At 40.6% G+C, this 7012-nt stretch overlaps 1 pseudogene; it reads right to left on the bottom strand.

Annotated features, from left to right (window-relative positions):
* Positions 1-4932: 4932 nt before the first annotated feature.
* Positions 4933-5931, bottom strand: LOC118841737 (annotated as a pseudogene).
* Between the last annotated feature and the right edge of the window lie 1081 nt (positions 5932-7012).

Here is a 7012-nt window from a genome sequence, read left to right as displayed (position 1 = left end):
TCCAAAAAGCCAATGAGGAGAAGAATGCCTTGAAAAGCGGAATTGGTCAAATGGAAAAGGAGGCCCAAAAGCTCACTGAAGAAAATAATTCCTTAAAAATTAGAATGGAGCAAATGGAAGCTAATGACTTTATGAGAAATGAAAAAAAAACTATAAAACAAAACCAAAAGCATGAAAAAAGAGAACAATGTGAAATATCTCATTAGAAAAACCACTGACCTGGAAAATAGATCCAGGAGAGATAATTTAAAAATTATTGGATTATCTATGATTTAAAAAAAGAGTCTAGACATCATCTTTCAAGAAATTGTCAAGGAAAACTCCTCTGATATTCTAGAACCAAAGGGCAAAATAGAAATGGAAAGAATCCACCAATCATCTCTTGAAAGAGAAAACACCCAGGAATATTATAGCCAAATTCCAGAGTTCCCAGTCAAGGAGAAAATATTACAAGCAGCCAAAAAGAAACAATTGAAGTATTATGGAAACACAAGCAGAATAATGCAAGACTTAGCAGCTTCTACACTAAGGGACTGGAAGGCTTGGAATATGATATTTCAGAGGTCAAAGGAGATAGGATTAAAACCAAGAAATCACCTACCCAGAAAAACTGAGTATAATATTTCAGGGGAAAAAAGGAATTTCAGTGAAATAGAGGACTTCCAATCATTTTTGTGGAAAAGACCAGACCTGGATAGAAAATTTGACTTTCAAATACAAGAATCAAGAGAAACATGGAAAGGTAAACAGGAAAGAGAAATCATAAGGGACTTATTAAAGTTGAACTGTTTATATCACTACATGGAAAGATGATATTTGCAACTCGAGAGATTTTTCTCAGTATTAGGGTAGAGGGAATATATGTGTGTGTATATATGTATATGTGTATATATGTGTGTGTATATGTATATATACATGTATTTGTGTATATATATATGTGTGTGTGTATGTGTGTATATACATATATACATATGTGTGTGTGTGTGTGTGCGTGTGTGCATGTGTATGTAGATAGAGGGCATAAAGTGAGCTGAATGTAAAGGGATGATACTTAAAAAATAAAATTAAGTGTTGGGAGGAATGTACTGGGAAAAAGGGAAAGGAAGAGGTAGAATGGAGTAAATTATCTCAAATAAAAGAGGCAAGAAAGAGCTTTTACAATGGAGGGGAAGGGGGGAGGTGAGTTTGAATAAGTGAGCCTTACTCTCATTGGATTTGGCTTAAGGGGGCAATAACATACACACTCAATTGGGTATGGAAATCTATCTTACCCTACAGCAAACCAGGGTGGAAGGGGATAAGAGAGGGGAGATAATAGAAGGGATGGCAGACTGCGGGAAGGGGTAATCAGAAGCAAATACTTTTGTTGAGGGACAGGTCAATAGAATAGAAAAATTGGACAGTGGGACAGGATAGAGGGTAATATAGTCAGTCTTTCAGAACATGACTGGTATGGAAGTGTTTTGCATGACTATATATGTGTGACCTATATTGAATTGCTTGCTTTCTCAATGAGGGTGGGTGGGAGGGAGAAGGGAGAGAATGTCAAGCTCAAGGTTTTAAAAATGAATGTTAAAATTTGTTTTTACATGCAACTAGGAAATAAAATATACAGAAAATGGGGTATGGAAATTGATGTTGCCCTACAGGAAAATAGAAGGGAAGAGGATAAGAGAAAGGGGTGGGTGGGGGTAATAGAAGGGAGGGCAGATTGGAGGAAGCGGTAATCAAAATGCACATTGTCCTGGGGTGGGGGGAGGGGTGAGATGGGGAGAAAATTTGGAATTCAAAATCTTGTGGAAGTTAATGTTGAAAACTGAAAATAAATTAATTTATATATAAAAAAATAGCTGGCACTTGCTGCTGAGTTATTTTAGTTGTGTCCAACTGCTTGTGATCCCATTTGAGGTTTTCTTGGCAGAGTTACTGGAGTAGTTTGCCATTTGCTTCTCTGGTTCATTTTACCCATGAGAAACTGAGGCAAACAGGGTTAAGTGACTTGCCCAGGGCACACACCTAGTGAGTTCTGAAACCAGATTTGAACTCAGGAGGATGAGTCTTCTTGACTTCAGGTCTGGCACTCTATCTAGTACCATCTAGCTTAATGAAGACCTTCTATTCCTTCACAGTCATAAAGTCTAGACTAGAGACTTTGGGTCAAAGAGAGATATTAATCCAGGCCAGACACAACAATGAACTTATTTCCCTGAACTTATATGAACCAGAGATCTTTCCTACCTAATAAATAGAATTATATTGCGTAAAGATGCCTTTTGGGTGGCGCATCAAGTTTTCGTATGGATTGCACACTTTCATCACAGGCCGTATTCCAACTTGTTCCCGTCAAAAACTTGCCCCAATGACTTTTAACCACTTTCTACTTTACATATTGACATATGTTCTGATTAACTTCTCATGTTCTTCTAGATGTGCATACCAATTTTCATTAGGGTATGCAACCAGGATATTTTTTTAACAACAAATATTTATTGAAAGCTCAATCCAAAAGGACATTATTTTTATTTGTCAAAATAAAAAAAAGTAACCAAGCTTGTTTATTTCAAAATGACAGCTAAACTTTACTTTAAAATACTGACTTTGGAAAGGACTCTTTTAAATCATACCTTTACCCTAGAATACACTTTTTCAGCCTTATCTTCTTGAGTAAAAAAAACATTCTTCCAATTGGATCCTGCTTCCATAGCCTGCAGTGTGCCCCAAAGGGCAGGAGGTGGTGTTTAAGGACTGGCAACCAGAGACACATCCTTTTAAAAGTTTAAAATTGTAACTTTTTGCTTTCCTTGCCCTCACCAACCAGAGCCCCAGGGCCCCAAGCTGTGGACTGAGTCTTGGTAAAAAAAAAAAAGCTACCAGAGGAGTCAAAGGGAAATAAAGGTCTGGTTCATTTTCTTTTGAATGTGTAGGCTGGGTTGAATGTTTAAGAGCCAAAAAATAACCCATCTGACCCCAACAAGGACTGTGCCAAGAGGAAAACATCCCTAGAGTAAATGCACCAGTGATTCAGAGAAAGTCTAAAGAAAGATCATAGAGGGGTATTGGACTTCTGGATGGCAAAATCACTAGAAGATCCTGGGGAAAGATAAAGTGAGTAGGAAGCAAAAGAAGGAAGAAGGAGCAGCAGTTACAGCAACCAGGGGCCCCTGGACGCTGGGGAAGCCTCCCCTCCCCCTTGAACACTGGCTCAGACAGGCCTTTGGGGGCCTTTGTGCTGCTGGTACATTAGAAGATGCCCATAGAACCCATATGCCTGTCTAATGATCCTTCACACTGATGACAGGAAAGGGGCTTATCTCTGTTATGGTAAGTGTTGTGATCAAGGTACCCTTTGCTTCTTTGAATTTTCTTTTGAAGATATGTCTGAGGATTTTTTTCCTTGTACCTTAAATCCACGGATAGGGATAGGGTCTAGACTTGTGATTTCACTAGTTTATGGAACTCCTGGGCAGACCAAGCCATCACTTCCACTTAAGGCCTACAGAATTGCCTGGTATCCTGAAAAGTCAGGTAACTTACCCAGAGGCACACAATCAGGTGGGACTTGAAACTTCCTGACTCTGAGGCCTGTTCTCAGCCACTGCCATGGGTCTCCTCTTATCTTAAGTAGAACAGAATATGAACTCTTCTGCTAGGCCCAAGGCTGAATCCTTCAATGGTGTGGTAACCACTCAAGTTAGGGAGGTATCTTAAAAGTCCTCAGAACTCAGGTGTGTAGGTCAAAGATGGCCTTGCATGAGAGAAATTAAGAGTAGTTCACATAATAAATGGTAAGCAATACTGCCTGTGCTCTTCAAATCAGATTGTGCCAGGTTGTGACCAATAGGCAGGAGTCATGGAAAGAAACAAACTCTCTTTTCACTTTTTTTCTTTAAGAATAAAATGGGGGAGAAGTGTTAGTAGTGGGGAACATATTAAAACCATTAAACTAAATGGGTCATTAGAGCCACGGAGGAGTTGTGTATAGAGAATTGTCCTGAGAGTTAGGAAGACCTGGATTCAAATCCCACTTCCTTGACCTGGGAACTCTGGAATTTGGTGACAATATTCCTAGGAATTTTCCTTTTGGGATCTTTCTCAAGAGGTAATCAGTGGATTCTTTCAATTTCTATTTTACCATCTGGTTCTAGAATACCAGAGCAGCTTTCCTTGATCATTTCTTGAAAGATGATGTCTAAGCTCTTTTTTTTGATCATCACTTTCAGGTAGTCCAATAATTTTTAAATTATCTCTCCTGGATCTATTTTCCAGGTCAGTGGTTTTTCCAATGAGATATTTTACATTGTCTTCTATTTTTTCATTCTTTGGGTTCTGTTTTATGACTTCTTGATTTCTCATACAGTCATTAGCTTCCATTTGCTCCATTTTAAGTTTTAAGGAATTATTTTCTTCAGTGGTCTTTTGGATCTCCTTTTCCATTTGGCCAGTTCTGCTTTCTGAGTCATTCTTCTCCTCATTGGCTTTTTGGACCTCTTTTGCCATTTGGGTTAGTCTATTTTTAAGGTGTTATTTTCTTCAGTATTTTTTTAGGTCTCCTTTAGCAAACTGTTGACTCATTTTTCATGATTTTCTTGCATCATCCTCATTTCTCTGCCCAATTTTTCCTCTACATCTCTTTTTTAAGTAAAAATTCAGTTTATTTGTCTTTTGATAACACAGGATACAAGGAGCCAAGTGTTTCACATCATAAATTTCATTTCCATTCCTTTGAAATGTTCATTCCTTTGGCTAAGGAGAAAACTTGAGGAAAGACAAGCAAATGTATACATGACTAAAAATGTACAAGAAAGCAAATCACATTGCCCTAATAAGGACCAATACAAGTTACTGTTAGTGCAGGTTACCACAAGTTGATTTTCTAAAATTTCCAGGGAGGAGAGCGGAAAGCGTTGTTTCTGGCTATTACAACTGCTTTGGTCATTTCTTTCCACGCGGCTTATAATCATTTCCTCCACACAGATACAGAAGTGCCTTCTGGTAGACTCCTTTTGTGTCTTGCTGGATGAAGTAATACAGAGATTTTCCATGCTTCCTCTTGAATTCTGATCTAATTTTTACCATGTCCACCTCACTGTGGGAGACCATGATCCTGATCAAGACCTTGTTGTGGGTCCCCTTTCCCTTCACAGAATCATGAAGTCGGTCAGTAAAATGCAGGGGCTGGTTCTGAATGCACTGCACGAGGTTGAGGAAGACATTTTTGACCCCTTTCTTGATACTCTCCAGCATGTCATTAGGGCCATAACTCTTGTATCTTTCAAATACTTTCTGGGGGTGGCACACACTCCTTTCAATCATAATACCGATCCATTTAGGGACATCAGTTCCCTTCCTCTTCACTCCTGCTTCATAGAGTTCCTGAGCACCATAGCTCATAATCAATTACAGAGCCATCCCCTGCCCATTTGCCCTTTGCCAGGGTAACCATCAATTTGCTGAAGTCACCAGATGTGTCCGAAATAATGTCCTTCCCCAACTCTGTCTTGTACATTTCTCTGTAGACTTTAATTTCATAGACCTCCTGGTTTGTCTGTGAACCCAATGAGGGAATCTTCATCAGTGTCCAAGCCCTTCATGGAATCTTTTAGCTCTGAACCATCATACTGAGCAGGTGTCTTCAAAAGACCCAAAATCAATGTCGCCAGGTGTTTAGATAAGGCAGATTTCAGTGCTCCTTTTTGGTCCTTCTCTGACAAGCAAAGAAGATGTCTGCCTCTGTTCTTTGGTGCAATTTGTCAAAATGATGATGGTAACTTCATCCACCCCTTCGGTCTTGATGGCTGCCTCAATGTTTATAGCATCCCTCTCAGCATCAAAGTTGTTATAAGCCTTCACAGAGCCATATGCACTTGCAGATGTAGAATGACCACCCCCCAAATTGAACTTGCACAAAATTTCATGAATTGTAGACATCTTGAAAGAAGCTCCCCTGCACAGATTCCTTTCCCTTGGAATGCAGAGACCCTTCCCTCCCTGCTGTTCACTCCTTTTGCCCTTGCCCCACACAGCAGCCTAAAACTGGGTGCCTGGGCCCCCCGCCTATGCAGCCTGTGCTCAGGCTGGGAGGCTCAGATGGAATGCTAGCCACACTACTGTTCTCCCTAGGTGCCTCTACTTCTCTTACTTAATTTTCAAAATCCTTTTTGAGCTTTTCTATGGCCTGAGACCAATTCATATTTTTATTTATAGGCTTTTGATGTAGGATCTTTGACTTTGTTGTCTTCTTCTGGTCATATGTTTTGATCTTCTTTGTCACCAAAGTAAGATTCTATAGTCTGAGTTTTTTTATGCTGTTTGCTCATTTTCCCAGTCAATTACTTGACTTTTTAATTCTTTGTTAAGGTAGGACTCTGCTTTCAGTGTGGAGGGTATAATTCAGTGGTTTTGTGTAGCTGTTCTCAGAGATACTTCTAGGGGCTTGTAAATTTTCAGTTCTTCCAAGATGTTATGATCAAAGGAGAGGTTTTTACTCCTTTCCTGGACTGTGCTGTGTGGTCAGTGAGTGACCACAATCATTCTTTTCTGCCCCAGAACTGTGAGGAGGATTCCCTCTTCACAGCAGCCATAAGCTCTACCACACTAGTATACCTCCCCATCCCAGGACCACCACCCAGGACTGCGACCCAGATCCAAGCAAGATAAAGCAAAGGAATCATATCTTAGTGCCAGCTCCCCACAATCCCCTTCTGATCAACTGCTCGATCCCCCCACCATCTGTGGGAAGAGAGTTCCGGAAGCAGCCACTGCTGCCACTGCTGCTGCCACTGCCGCCTCCACCGTCCAAGGTCTGGGGCTGGACTGCACTCCTCTCTCACCCAGGTCCCACAGACCTTTCCCCCTGACCTGCTAAGTTGTCTTTGGCATTTGTGGGTTGAGAAGTCTAGAAACTGCCACAGCTGCCAGTGATTCAGTCCCCTGAGGCCTGCTCTGGCCCCATCTGTGCTGGCGCAACCCATGCTGGACTGTATTCCTTTCCCAGCCCAGCACAATAGACTTT

The sequence above is a fragment of the Trichosurus vulpecula genome, chromosome 1 (genome assembly GCF_011100635.1).
Source record: "Trichosurus vulpecula isolate mTriVul1 chromosome 1, mTriVul1.pri, whole genome shotgun sequence".
Classification (NCBI taxonomy): Eukaryota; Metazoa; Chordata; class Mammalia; order Diprotodontia; family Phalangeridae; genus Trichosurus; species Trichosurus vulpecula.
The sequence above is the reverse complement of the archived record's forward strand: the minus strand, read 5'-3'. Positions and strand labels throughout refer to the sequence as shown.